The sequence below is a fragment of the Mesoplodon bidens genome (assembly GCF_964165515.1).
Source record: "Mesoplodon bidens genome assembly, chromosome: 17".
NCBI classification, from domain to species: domain Eukaryota; kingdom Metazoa; phylum Chordata; class Mammalia; order Artiodactyla; family Ziphiidae; genus Mesoplodon; species Mesoplodon bidens.
In genome coordinates this window covers 31,746,313-31,762,086 of record NC_138174.1, presented here as the reverse complement: position 1 = coordinate 31,762,086, position 15,774 = coordinate 31,746,313, and positions in this window count along the sequence as shown.

The following is a 15,774-nucleotide window of genomic DNA, read 5'->3' as shown; positions in this document are numbered from 1 at the left end:
TTATGTGCTATTGAATGGGGCATAAAGTGAGATGGTCAAATATCTGGTGGGGAGGAGAGTTAGAAACCTCCAACTTTTAATAGTCGTATTCATTGAGATGATATTTGAGAGTTATTAGTGGTTGTTGAAGAAGCAAAAATACTTTATTCAATGACTATAATGATGCTCAATAGATTTGTGTTTGACTCAACTTTCTAATATTATAATTTTGGAAGCACACACAAAGAGATGAAAAGCCTAAAACAACATTAAACAAAACAGCCATAATTACAGTCCTATCACAGCTGGAAGTATGATGGTATCTTCATGCTTATAAATGTACTTTGCTCTGTCTCTTTCTTTCTTTTTTTATTTATTTATTCTTTTTTTTTTTTTTTTTGCGGTATGCGGGCCTCTCACTGTCGTGGCCTCTCCCGTTGTGGAGCACAGGCTCCGGACGCGCAGGCTCAGCGGCCATGGCTCACGGGCCTAGCCGCTCCGCGGCATGTGGGATTTTCCCAGACCAGGGCACGAACCCATGTCCCCTGCATCGGCAGGCGGACTCTCAACCACTGCGCCACCAGGGAAGCCCTCTGTCTCTTTCTTGAATGGTGTTGCTACCTAAGAACGGTTTCCTTTCCTGATTCTGCTTGTGCTTGTGGTCTTGTGGTCCATTCAGCCAGTATAGATTCTTGGTGCCAGGTTGATATTTCTCTGGTCTCCTCACTTCTTATTCACAGTGCATAAATCCACACATTACATGCCTGTCTAAGCAAATGCTGTTTCTGGTGTATATCACATTAATGTATTTTGAGCCCTCTTTAAGAAAGCAAATATGCAAAACTTAATCTTACAGAAAAAGAGATATGTATCTGTCGACATTTTCTTTTGAAAAGAGTGCCTGGAACAGATTCTGACACATAGTAGGCTTTTAAAAATTCTTCCTGAATAAATAAGAGACTGTTTTAGTAGGTGTGGCTGTCACTTGAGTATAACGAAAAATTATGTCAGTAAGAAAGCTTGTAGCAATTTTTTTGTTTCGTTATCATTTTTCTTTTTGGTAAGATTTTCTTTTTTTTAACTTTTGAATTTTATTTAATTTATTTTTTTATACAGCAGGTTCTTATTAGTCATCCATTTTATACACATCAGTGTATACATGTCAATCCCAATCTCCCAATTCATCACATCACCACCCCTCCCCACCCGCTGCTTTCCCACCTTGGTGTCCATATGTTGGTGCCCTACATCTGTGTCTCAATTTCTGCCCTGCAAACTGGTTCATCTGTTCCATTTGTCTAGGTTCCACATATATGTGTTAATATACGATATTTGTTTTTCTCTTTCTGACTTACTTCATTTTGTATGACAGTCTCTACATCCATCCACATCTCTATGAAAAACTCAATCACATTCCTTTTTATGGCTGATTAATATTCCATTGTATATATGCACCACATCTTCTTTATCCATTCGTCTGTCGATGGACACTTAGGTTGCTTCCATGACCTGACTATTGTATATAGTGCTACAATGAACATTGGGGTGCATGTGTCTTTTGGAATTATGGTTTTCTCTAGGTATATGCCTAGTAGTGGGATTGCTGGGTCATATGGTAATTCTATTTTTAGTTTTCTAAGGAACCCCTATACTGTTCTCCAAGTGGCTGTATCAATTTACATTCCCACCAACAGTGTAGGAGGGTTCCCTTTTCTCCACACACTCTCCAGCACTTGTTCTTTGTAGATTTTCTGATGATGCCCATTCTAACTGGTGTGAGGTGATACCTCATTGTAGTTTTGATTTGCATTTCTCTAATAATTAGTGATGTTGAGCAACTTTCATGTGCCTCTTGGCCATCTGTATGTCTTCTTTGGAGAAATGTCTATTTAGGTCTTCTGCTCATTTTCGGATTGGGTCGTTTGCTTTTTTAATACTGAGCTGCATGAACTGTTTATATATTTTGGAGATTAATCTTTTGTTGATTCGTATGCAAATATTTTCTCCTATTTTGTGGGTTGTCTTTTCGTCTTCTTTATGGTTTCCTTTGCTGTGCAAAAGCTTTGAAGTTTCATTAGGTCCCATTTGTTTATTTTTGCTTTTATTTACTTTACTCTAGGAAGTGGATCAAAAAGATCTTGCTGGGCTTCCATTGTGATGTAGTGGTTGAGGGTCCGCCTGCCGATGCAGGGGACACAGGTTCGTGCCCTGGTCCAGGCAGATCTCACATGCTGCAGAGCGGTTAGGCCCGTGAGCCATGGACATTGAACCTGCACGTCCAGAGCCTGTGCTCTGCAACAGGAGAGACCACAACAGTTAGAGGCCCGTGTACTGCAAGAAAAAAAAAAAAAATCTTGCTGTGAATTATGTCAAAGAGTGTTCTTCCTGTGTTTTCCTCTAAGAGTTTTATAGTGTAAAGTCTTACATTTACTTCTTTAATCCATTTGGAGTTTATTTTTGTGTGTGGTGTTAGGGAGTGTTCTAATTTCATTCTTTCACATGTAACTGTCCAGTTTTCCCAGCACCACTTACTGAAGAGACTGTCTTTCTCCATTGTATATCCTTGCCCCCTTTGTCATAGATTAGTTGACCATAGGGGTGTGGGTTCATCTCTGGGACTTCTATCTTGTTCCATTGATCTATACTTCTGTTTTTGTGCCAGTACCATATTGTCTTGATTACTGTAGCTTTGTAGTATAGTCTGAAGTCGGGGAGTCTGATTCCTCCAGCTCCGTTTTTTTCCCTCAAGACTGCTTTGGCTATATGGGGTCTTTTTGTCTCCATACAAATTTTAAGATTTTTTGTTCTAGTTCCATAAAAAATGCCATTGGTAATTTGATAAGGATTGCATTAAATCTATATATTGCTTTGGGTGTTACAGTCATTTTCACAATATTGAGTCTTCTAATCCAAGGACATGGTTTATCTCTCCATCTGTTGGTATCATCTTTAATTTCTTTCATCAGTGTCCTATAGTTTTCTGCATACAGGCCTTTTGTCTCCCTACATAGACTTATCCCTAGGTATTTTATTCTTTTAGTTGCAATGGTAAATGGGAGTGTTTCCATAATTTCTCTATCAGATATTTCATCAATAGTGTATAGGAATGCACAAGACTTCTGTGCATTCATTTTGTATCCTGGTACTTTACCAAATTCATTGATTAGCTCTAGTAGTTTTCTGGTGGCATTTTTAGGATTCTCTCTATATAGTATCATGTCATCTGCAAACAGTGACAGTTTTACTTCTTCTTTCCCAGTTTGTATTCTTTTATTTCATTTTCTTCTCTGATTGCCGTGGCTAGGACTTCCAAACTATGTTGAATATTAGTGGTGAGAGTGAACATCCTTGTCCTATTCCTGATCTTAGAGGAAATGCTTTCAGTTTTTCACCATTGAGAATAATGTTTGCTGTGGGTTTGTCATATATGGCCTTTATTATGTTGAGGTAGTTTCCCTCTATGCCCACTTTCTGGAGAGTTTTTATCATAAATGGGTGTTGAATTTTGTCAAAAGCTTTTTCTGCATCTACTGAGATGATCATATGGTTTTTATTCTTCAGTTTGTTAATATGGTGCATCACATTGATTGATATGGATATATTGAAGAATCCTTGCATCTCTGGGATAAAGCCCACTTGATCATGGTGTATGATCCTTTTAATGTGTTGGGGGATTCTGTTTGCTAGTATTCTGCTGAGGATTTTTGCATTTATATTCATCAGTGATACTGGTCTGTAATTTTCTTTTTTTGTAGTATTTTTGTCTGATTTCAGTGTCAAGGTGATGTTGGCCTCATTGAATGAGTTTGAGAGTGTTCCTCCCTCTGCTATACTTTGGACGAGTTTGAGAGGAAGGGGGGATAGCTCTTCTCTAAATGTTTGATAGCATTCACCTGTGAATCCATGTGGTCCTGGACTTCTGTTTGTTGGAAGATTTTTTTTTTTTTTTTTTTTTTTTTTGCTGTACGCGGGCCTCTCACTGCCGTGGCCTCTCCCGCCGCGGAGCACAGGCTCCGGACACACAGGCTCCGCGGCCACGGCTCGCGGGCCCAGCTGCTCCGCGGCATGTGGGATCCTCCGGGATAGGGGCACGAACCCGTGTCCCCTGCATCGGCAGGCGGACTCTCAACCACTGCGCCACCAGGGAAGCCCTGTTGGAAGATTTTTAATCAGAGTTTTAATTTCATTTCTTATGATTGATCTGTTCATATTTTCTGTTTCTTCCTGGTTCAGTCTTGGAAGGGTATACCTTCCTAAGAATTTGTCCATTTCTTCCAGATTGTCCATTTTATTGGCATAGAGTTGCTTATGGTAGTCTCCTAGGATTCTTTGTATTTCTGCAGTGTCTGTTGTAATTTCTCCTTTTTCATCTATAAGTGTATAGATTTGAGTCCTCTCCCTCTTTTTCTTGATGAATCTGACTAATGGTTTATCAAGTTTGTTTATCTTCTCAAAGAACCAGCTTTTAGTTTTATTGATTTTTGCTCTTGTTTTCCTTGTTTCTATTTCATTTACTTCTGCTCTGATCTTTATGATTTCATTCCTTCTGCTAACTTTGGGTTTTGTTTGTTCTTCTTTCTCTAGTCCCTTTAGGTGTAAGGTTAAATTTTTTATTTGAGATTTTTCTTGTTTCTTGATGTAGGCTTGTATAGCTATTAACATCCCTCTTAGAAATGCTTTTGCTGCATCCCATAGGTTTTGGATCATCATGTTTTCATTGTCATTTGTCTCTAGGTATTTTTTTGTTTTCCTCTTTAATTTCTTCCGTGATCTCTTGGTTATTTAGTAATATATTGTTTAGCCTCCATGTATTTGTGTTTTTTAGGCTTTTCCCCCTGTAATTCATTTCTAATCTCATAGCATTGTGGTCAGAAAAGATGCCTGATATGATTTCAATTTTCTTAAATTTACTGAGGCTTGATTTGTGACCCAAGATGTGATCTATCCTGAAGAATGTTCTGTGCACACTTGAGAAGAAAGTGTAATCTGCTGTTTTGGGATGGAATGTCCTATAAAGATCAATTAAATCTATCTGGTTCATTCTGTAATTTAAAGCTTCTGCTTCCTTATTAATTTTCTGTTTGACTGATCTGTCCATTGGTGTAAGTGAGGTGTTAAAGTCCCCCACTATTACACTATTATTGTGTTACTGTCGATTTCATCTTTTTTAGCTGTTAGCTGTTGCCTTATGTATTGGGGTGCTCCTATGTTGGGTACATTTATATTTATAATTATTATATATTCTTGGATGGATCCCTTGATCATTATGGAGTGTCCTTCCTTGTCTTTTGTAACATTCTTTATTTTAAGTTCTACTTTATCTAATATGAGTATTGCTACTCCAGCTTTCTTTTGATTTCCCTTTGCATGGGATATCTTTTTCCATCCCCTCACTTTCAGTCTGTATGTGTCCCTAGGTCTGAAGTGGGTCTCTTGTACACAGCATATATATGAGTCTTGTTTTTGTATCCATTCAGCAAGCTTGTGTATTTTGGTTGGAGCATTTAATCCATTCACGTTTAAGGTAATTATCGATATGTATTTTCCTATTACCATTTTCTTAATTGTTCTGGGTTTTTTTTTTTGTAGGTCTTTTCTTCTCTTGTGTTTCCCACTTAGGGAAGTTCCTTTAACATTTGTTTTAGAGCTGGTTTGGTGGTGCTGAATTCTCTTAGCTTTTGCTTGTCTGTAAAACTTTTGATTTCTGCATCAAATCTGAATGAGATCCTTGCTGGGTAGAGTAGTCTTGTTTGTAGTTCTTCCCTTTCACCACTTTAAGTATATCATGCCACTCCCTTCTGGCTTGTAAAGTTTCTGCTGAGAAATCAGCTGTTAACCTTATGGGAGTTCCCTTGTATGTTATTTGTCATTTTTCCCTTGCTGTTTTCAATAATTTTTCTTTGCCTTTAATTTTTGCCAATTTGATTACTATGCCTCAGTGTTTTTCTCCTTGGATTTATCCTGTATGGGACTCTCCGCATTTCCTGGGCTTGGGTGGCTATTTCCTTTCCCATGTTAGGGAAGTTTTGGACTATAATCTCTTCAAATATGTTCTCGAGTCCTTTCTCTCTATCTTCTCCTTCTGGGACCCCTATGATGTGAGTGTTGTTGCATTAATGTTGTCCCAGAGGTCTCTTAGGCTGTCTTCCTTTCTTTTCATTCTTTTATCTTTATTTTGTTCTGCATCAGTGAATTCCACCATTCTGTCTTCCAGGTCACTTATCTGTTCTTCTGCCTCAGTTATTCTGCTATTCCTTCTAGTGTAGTTTTCATTTCAGTTATTGTGTTGTTCATCTTTGTTTGTTTGTTCTTTAATTCTTCTAGGTCTTTGTTAAACATTTCTTGCATCTTCTCCATCTTTTCCTCTCTTCTTTTTCCGAAGTCCTGTATCATCTTCACTATCATTATGGTCTGAATTCTTTTTCTGGAAGGTTGCTTATCTCCACTTCATTTAGCTGTTTTTCTGGGGTTTTATCTTGTTGCTTCATCTGGTACATAGCCCTCTGCATTTTCATCTTGTCTATATTTCTGTGAATGTGGTTTTTGTTTCAAAGGCTGCAGGATTGTCGTTCTTGCTTCTGCTGTCTGCCCTCTGGTGGATGAGGCTATCTAAGAGGCTTGTGCAAGTTTCCTGATGGGAGGTACTGGTGGTGGGTAGAGCTGGCTGTTGCTTGGCTGGGCAGAGTTCAGTGAAACTTTAATCTACTTGTCTACGGATGGGTGGAGCCAGGTCCCCTCCCTGTTGTTTGTTTGGCCTGAGGCCCTTGTTGCTATTTTAAAAACAAAAATTTTGCAGGAATTAATTTCATAATAGTATTTTTTAGAGTTGTAATCTAACTTTTGTTTTATACTGCATGCATTTTAAAATAATTGCAAATGTTGTTATCTATTGAAGTTTAATTAACACAGTGGTTTTTATGAACATAACCTATGATGTCTCTTTGTTCTCTCTGTTTATTCTCATCTCGTCCTCTAGTTTTTTTCTTTTGTGGGACACTTTCTCTAACACTTTGTGTGGCTTAGCAGTATTTTCCTACATTTATTCAAATATGTTTGGGGACATGAAGGGTTAAGGGCAGTAGTATAGGAAACTTTTTTTTTAAAGAAAAGTTACTCAGAAGCTGGAATTTTTTGTATCTGGCTGTTTTAATTTTTATTTATTTTTTCACAGCTTTTATTTTTGTGTGATAATTAAAATATATGTCAATATTTTCTCTGCTTTTTGGATGGCTGAAAACATTTATTACCAAAGGTAGTTGGAGGAGAATTTGAAGGAACATTAACTATTAGAACATGTGTCATTACACTCAGAGATTTGTGGAAAGAGAATAGTTAACCAGCTACCCATAAACACAATGAAATTTATGTCTGCTAATTTTTTTAAATATTATAATTCTTTTTTTCTTTTTCAGTAGTGGTTGATTTTATCTGTATTTTCCTTAAGAATCATTTGTTTACAACAGCTGTCATCCTGATACCAGGTTATGCCAAAATGCTTGCTGACTTAAAATGTCTTACAATACACTTTGTTATATGCCTAATGAGAACTGACATATTACTACTGAGAAATAGGGCACTGCATCAAAACAACTTCTAGATTTGTGCTTGGCGAGATTTGCTGAACTAATGCAAACTCACTGTGAATCAGAACTATAATTTTCTTGAATATAGCACTACTATTTAACTTCGGGTATATTTTATGCTTGGAAGTCATAAATTTTGACATGGCCATGAAAATAAGTTTATTAAAATAAGTAAAAAATAGTAGCAGTAATTACTAATAATCATTCAAGAAGGTTTTCTAGTATTAGTTTTTAATGTGGTTTTTGTAGTGGTCTGGCTATACCTGTGAGATAAATTTAGAATTGGTGAGAGCTGTGAGCTTCACATGTATCTGCCAGGTATTTGAGGCAGCCAGTCTCATGACAGCTATAAGTTTAATAGTAGGGGTTGTGGATTGTTTTCAGTGATGCAGGTTTTAAACAGGGCCACAGGCTCTTAACAAATCATGATTAACCTGGTCTCACAGGTTAACTAACTGATTTCCCAGAGGTTTGGTGTGGTTGGACTAAATTCTTTCTGAAAGAAAGTTTCTTTAACTTGGTTAAGTAATGTTAATAAAATGATTCTCAAACCCAGCTTACCTTTTGTGAGCTAACAGAGGTCCAAAATGAAATGTGAAAAAAACCCTCCTACACAGTCACTGTTCACTTTCACTAAGGATTTTTGGAAGGCATTAGATTCAATGTGTTGGAATTGTCAAAATGTGTACAGCAGCCAAGAAGTCCTGTAACGTGAAAAGAAAAGATGAAAAATTGATATCATATTCCTTGATGTTTTGAAAAAGAGTAAAAGAGATATTTTTTGAGAGACTTGTGGATGGAGCAATGTTTTTCCCTTAAATATCTTATGTATGCAGGAAGAACCATATTCATAAGTGCACTCATAATCTTGGGCTTTAAAATTGAGAGAAGAAAATTTTTTTAAATAATGATTTTTTTGGCTAATTTAACTTTGATATTAAGTGATATGTTTCTGTTTCATGAGTGTAGAATAATTTGCATAAAGCCCTGTACTTATTCAATGTGATCTCACACTTTGCCCAGAAGAAGTATAGCATTTCATCTTTTCTAGGAGAACAATAATGTAGATTAGGGGATAAGCAATTGATTCGTTGAAAATATAAAATCTATTCAATTCATTACAGATGCAGAGGAAGGAGACACAAGGTCCACTGAGTCATCTACAGTAGGTATATTCCTTTGTTTTAATAATTATTAAAGAATAATGGAAATGTAATGATACTAAACTTTATATCTTTTATGAGACCTTTGCAGAATTAGTCACACATAATTACTCCTCTACCCGGTAAAGTGAAGGAGACTGTGCTTTGGCCCTGAGGAGAAAGTCATATTAAGCCTATACCAGCATTAGCAACTCTGAGTAAAGTGAGAGGAAATCTATGATCACAAGTACTCTTACTACAGATTCTGCAAATTCTTCCTCAGCCTAAAGACAGAGCTTTCACTTTGATTATTAAGCACTGAATTTTACCAAGAACATGGCTGTTTTCATGGGACTATTACAGGAAATAATCAGTGGTGTGCATGCCAGGAGGGCATGGTGATCCCATATATATACATGGTTGTTTCTTATTTGCCTTGTTTAAAACATTTCTTTAGTGGTATATATCAATATAAGAGACTTAGCATGTTCAAAACGTTTTTTCAACAATAGAATGGTGAAGAACAGTTGAACTTCTGTTTGCCTTATATGTGGTCATTGTTATTTTCCTTACACTTTTTTTAAAGTATTTATTTAAAAATATTTAAAAGGACTAGATAGGAGGTAGCATAAATCCACTTCCAAATACTACTGGGAAAAATTGAATATAGACTCTATTTGAAAAGAAAATTTTGGTCTGAAATTATTATTTCAATAATTTCCCTGTATTCCCTTCTTTTATGCTTTACACCCCTAATCATCCCAGCTTACTTACCATTTTAGGCCTCTGTGTCTTTGCTCATGCTGTATCCCTTTCCACAGAAAGTCCTTTTCCATCTCAGGAAATATCCAATAGGAGCTTTTCCTACTTTGTCCTATTCTATGCTTCTATGTACTACTTTAAACTTTATAGGGTATTTATTTATTTATTAAAGGTCATATTTTTTAATTTTTATTGGCATATAGTTGATTTATAATGTGTTAGTTTCAGGTGTACAGCAAAGTGAATCAGTTATATTAATACATATACATCTACCCATTCTTTCTTTTCTTTTTTTTTTTTTTTTTTAGATTCTTTTCCCATAAAGGCCATTACAGAGTATTGAGTACAGCTCCCTGTGCTATACAGCAGGTTTTTATTAGTTATCTATTTTATATATAATAGTGAGTATAAGTCAGTCTCAATCTCCTAAGTTATCCCTCACCCTCTGGTAACCATAAGTTTGTTTTCTACATCCATGACTCTACTTCTGTTTTGTAAAGAAGTTTATTTGTACCCATTTTTTTTATTTCACGTGTAAGCAATATAATATGATATTTGTCTTTCTGTGTCTGACTTACTTCACTCAGTATGACAATCTCTAGGTCAATCTATGTTGCTGAAAATGGCTTTATTTTGTTCTTTTCTTATTGCTAAGTAATATTCCATTGCATATATGTAGCACATCATCTTAATCCATTCATCTGTTGATGGACATTTAGGTTGCTTCCATGTCCTGGCTATTGTAAATAGTGCTGGAATGAACATTGGGGTGCATGTGTCTTTTTGAATTATGGTTTTCCCTGGGTTTATGCCCAGGAGTGGGATTGCAGGGTCATGTGTTAGTTCTATTTCAAGTTTTTTAAGTAATCTCCAATACTGTCTTCCATAGCCAATTTACATTGTCACCAACAATGTAGGAAGGTTCCCTTTTCTCCACAGCCTCTCCAAAATTTATTGTTTGTAGATTTTTTGATGATGGCTATTCTGACCAGTGTGAAGTGATACCTCATCATAGTTTTGATCTGCATTTCTCTAATAATTAGTGATGTTGAACATCTTTTCATGTGCTTTTTGGCCATCTGTGTCTGTTCTTTAGAGAGATGTCTATTTAGATCTTCTGCTCATTTTTTGATTGGATTTTTTTTTTTGATATTGAGCTGCATGAGCTATTTGTATATTTTGGAGATTAATCCTTTGTCAGTTGCTTTGATCCACCTCCTAGAGTAATGGTCTAGGGTTTTTAAATTGCATTGAAATCCTCTGATTTCTCCATGCATCAAGCATGAAACAACCTTGAGTATTTCTTTGCATTCTTCCCAAAGAAAACATACTTCACAAGGCATTAGTGGGAAATAAGGAATTTATTGAAGAAGTCATAGGAGAAACTGAGGAAAAGTTCTGTACCAACACATAACACAAACATTCCACCTCCAAATATCCACTGGCTATCTTTCTGTGATGCCAGTTACTATGTTCCCCTCTTTTTCAATATTTCCCCACCTCCTCAAATTATCTAAATTTCTTCCTACATTCCTCCTCTGTTGGATAAAAATTGCATGTAGTTGGTTCCCAGGCCTGAAAATCTTAATTATCAGCCCAGACTCTAAGAAAACTTATCAAAACACTTCATGAACAAATGATGGGCTCTCCTTAAGATGCTCTTTCTCTCCAGCTGCTAAGAAAAATAAGGTTTTCCTGCATATTTTTTTCATGGTATAGGTTGTGATAGTGTGTCTCTCTTTTATTAGATTGTATGCTCTAAAAAGGCAGAAAAATGTGGCACTCGTCCCCACAAACAGTTTTTCCTCCTAATGTGTCCACTGTCTCATAATCCACTTAGTCACCCAGCTAGACATCTCTGACTCTTCCTTTATTTCATCATGTCCCTGGTGTACATTCCAGTTGGTCACCAGATCACATTTATCTCACTTTCAAAACTCTCTCCATTCCATCGCTATTGCTCTAATTACAACTTCATCATATGGTTGTGGTAGGTTTCTACTGGTCTCTCTGCCTCTCATATTGCAATCCCTCTCCACTTCACTTCCTACATTACCACTCATTATCTTTTGCAAATACCTCAGATCACCTGAAAGAGAGAGAGAAGGAGATGCAACCGTGTTCAGAAAAAGTGAAGTCTTAGGTCCTTTGCATAACATTTCAAATCCTTGGCAGTTTTATCCTAGCCTATCTTTTTGACTTAACTTGCATCACTCTCCTCCAAACACCACATGTTCCAGACACAGTGAAGCATTCATGCCAATTCCCTTGCACCTGACATGCATGCCAGTTCCTTTTAGACTTTGTTCATATTGTTCTTTATACCTAGGATCTCTTTTTCTCAATGTCTTTACCTCACTAACTCCAGATGATCCTTCAAAGTCCAGCACAGATGTCAGTTTTTCTTTGAAGCCTGCCTGCCTTGTCCCTTCCACATAAAATTAATTGGATCTTCCTCTCCACAAACTTGTGTGGTACATTTTTTATTATAATACTTATCATGCTGCATTATGCCTTTAATTATTTGTCTAGGTTTCTTTCCCATCAGCAAGGAAAGCAGGAATCTGTATTTATTTATCTTAAAATCTCTATTGCCACGCCAGTACCTAGTACATATTAATTGATTAATTATTTACACCTTCATTCATAATATGTTTAGGCAATAAAAGGGTTGTAGCTATAATTTAAAATCACAGCTGTGAGAAATGCCCTGAAAGAAAGGTAAGGGTATTGTGAGACTTGGTTTGTGTTGGAGGAGATTTAGTTTTAAAAGGCAACATAAGAGATATATGAAAGTAAGATCTTATGATATATGGATAAGATTTAAAAGTTGAACAAGAATTAAATAATAGCAACGAGGTGTCTTGGAAAGGAATTTCAGTTAGGCGTTGAAACAGCATGTACTCTGGAATGGGGGAGCATGTCATTTTTAAGATATAGAAGAAGGTTAACATGTCTCGAGTACAGAAAGCTGACAGAAATGGTGACAGAGGAAGTGGAGAGAGAGGCAAGGGCTATGAATGTGAATGGTGTCTTAGAACACATAAAAGATGTCTAACGAACTAATGGAAACACCTTTCAGAGTTTCTAGCAGAGGGTAATGTGATCAAGCTTGCATTTTGGAAATATCATCTTGGTTGCAAAATGGAGAGAAGATTGGAGGGAGGCAAGGGTGAGGGCAAAGAGACCGGGCAAGCTATGGTAAAGGTGGGAAGAAATGGATGCATTTTAGGAGGCAAAAATCAGCCAGATTGGGTACTGGGTCGGTTAAGGAAATAATGAAGGATCTATTATGCATAATGTTTAAATATATGGTGTGTGCAACTTAATGAGGTGGTACCATTCAATGAGATAGAAAACATAAGAATAGAGTGAAATTATGGGTAGTGGTGGTGAGTGGAGTGGGTGTGATAGATCATGAATTTGGCGTAGTTCTGAGGCATCTTTTAAACATCCTATTAAAATAGGAGCTCAGAGAAATGGCTAGATCTTGAGATAAAACTTGGTAAAATTCTAATAGGGTAATAATTAACGCCATCAACATGAATCAAATCAACATGGTGAAGAGGGCAGATTCTTATATTTAAAAAGCAAAGAATCCAGACCCAAGCCAACATTTAAAGATCTGGCAGAGAAGTTTGATCATATAAAGGAGACAGCACGAATGGCTCAATTTAGGAAACTTAGCCCAAAATTATGGAAACTGAGGGTAGGGAGTGTTTCCAAAAAAGAAAGAGGGATAGGGGAGCGTCGAGTAAATATATAAGAAGATAAGTACTAAAAATATCTCTTGGATTTGACCACATGAAGGTCATTTGATGGAGGAGTGATTGGGAGAAAGTGAAATGTAGACAGGAACTATAGATAAGTTTGTGGAGATGTTTTGTTGGAAAATGAGCAAAGAGATCCAGTGTTTGCTGGAAGGCATGTGAGGTCAATAGAGGATTTTGCATTTAACTATTATTTGTATTGATTTTATGGGAGAAAAATTCAGCCCACTTAACTGACGATGGGAAATTTAAGAGTGAAAGGTTAGAACTTTGAAAAAAATTAATAGTCTAAATAAAATCATGAAGAATGTGGAGGGAATGGGCTGAGGAAAAGAGATGGGAAATAACAGATTTAGTTGCAGCTTAACGTTTTCAGAGGCTAGAAGACTGGACTCTTCTGGCTCAGTTGGGATTGATGTCAATCCCAACAATTGTGACCTCAGCTTATTCTGCCTGGGGTTTTGACTATGCCGGTAGCTTTATACTCTATACGTACACAGCCTTAGGCTGTTAGGGCTTCAGAAACTGCAGAAGCACAGCCTACGCTGATAGGATCCCCATCAGTTAAGGTTAACTGGGCTTCAAATGTAAGGTAACTACAAATGAATTTGGAACTTGCAAAGAGGCTCCAATAAAATTTTGTCTTGCTCAATCCATTGTATCAATTCTCTTAAAAGCCAGTAGTGTACATTTTGGCAACACAGACACACACATACATAAATTTATATATTATATATAATACCTATAATATATAATATATATATAATATACTATAATAATAATTATACATAATATATATTTTATATATATATATATATAATATATATATTAGCTATATATACTTTATAAGCCATTCCATACTTAATGATGAAGTTTAATTTTGTGGAGTCTCTATTCTAATGCAACCATATATACAATAGCAATCTTCAGCTCTTTTCTCACACTGCATGGTGGTTCTACAGAAAATCAAAAAAGGCTTTATTCTTTAGGTACATCCCAACTTTAGCATCTCTTAATTTTAGAGTGTATTTTTCCTATTTATTCTGTGCTTTAAGAGGATAGTGTTTTTTGATTGGTAAAAGAATGATCAAAAGTAAAAATCACAAAATAAATAAATGCTCATTTTGAAAATTTGAAAAATATGGAAAAGTATGAAGAAGCAAATGAAAACCTTTTATTCTAAGAACTCACATATAACAGTGATTTATGTTTCCTGTGTTTCTCTTTATATATATATATCTTGTCTGTTTTCTTTAAGTATAAACAAAGAAAGAGAGACAAAGAGAGACCATAGGAATTCTAGTATACACATAATTTTGTATTTGACATTTTTTCTCCTCATGGTATATTATAGGCCTTTTATCATGTCATTGATCATGCTTTGAAAACATCATCATTTTAATAGCTGCATAATGTTCCATCATGAGTATGTGACATCATTATTTAACCATTCCTGGACACCTGGAATAATTTGAAAATTTTTCTATAATAAATAATATATTATCTGGTATATTTACACTAACATGTGTTCATATTTCCAATAATCTCAGTGAGATAGAATCACAGAAACAGGCTTACTGGGAGACTATGAATGTATATGCTTTCAGGAAAAGCTAGACCAACTCATGGGCCTACCAGCAGTTTATGAGATTGCTCGTTTCATTACATTCTCACCACATTGAGGATTCCAGCATTTATACACTCACTAAGTACTTTTATTTTCTTTTTTATGTTCTCTAGAATTGATCTTTTGCTCATGTTTATATTAAAGTGTTAGCATTTATCATATTGATTTACTGAATCCTTTTTATTGAGTATTTTTTTTTACTATTTGTCATATTCATAGTGATCTTTGCCAATTACCTTTTTACATTTTAAACTTTAAATATATTTAATATTCATACACTTCAAGCATCTTAATAAGATTTTTCCTTTCACCTTGCTTTGCAAAATATTCTCTCTTCACCTGGTAATCAGAAAATATTTTCTTAATTTCTCATCAATTTTTAATGGAGTAATTTTTTATATTGAGCTCTTTAACTTATCTAGATTTTAATTCCTGGTGGGTGTGTTAGACATGAGCTCTTATTTTTTAGGATTCCAAGTTGAGTAAAATATTCCTGCTGGTTTCCTGGGCACAGAGTCAACAAATCATATCACATTTCACATATCAGCTACTGAGTCCAGACTTAGCACTTATATTTTGCTCAAAATTAGTACAAAATGTAGAATTCAGCTTCTCATGTAGTTTCAAAAAGAAATTCACTCACACCAACCTTTTAGGATATTTGTCAAATTTACTTAAAAATGACATGGTCACTCATTGCTATGCATAGAATCCACCACCTCCTTTCTCTGTGCTCTCCATATTATTTCTTTCTCCTTCCTTCTTGGTCTGCATCCCCCAGTTGTGTCATGAATTCCTCTCTTCAATTTTGTCATGAATTCTCACCCTGGACTTTTGCAGTTTTTGTTATCTGAACTTGCCCTGTGGCATCACCCTCAACCCAAGTTACTTATCAAACTATTTCTTCCAAC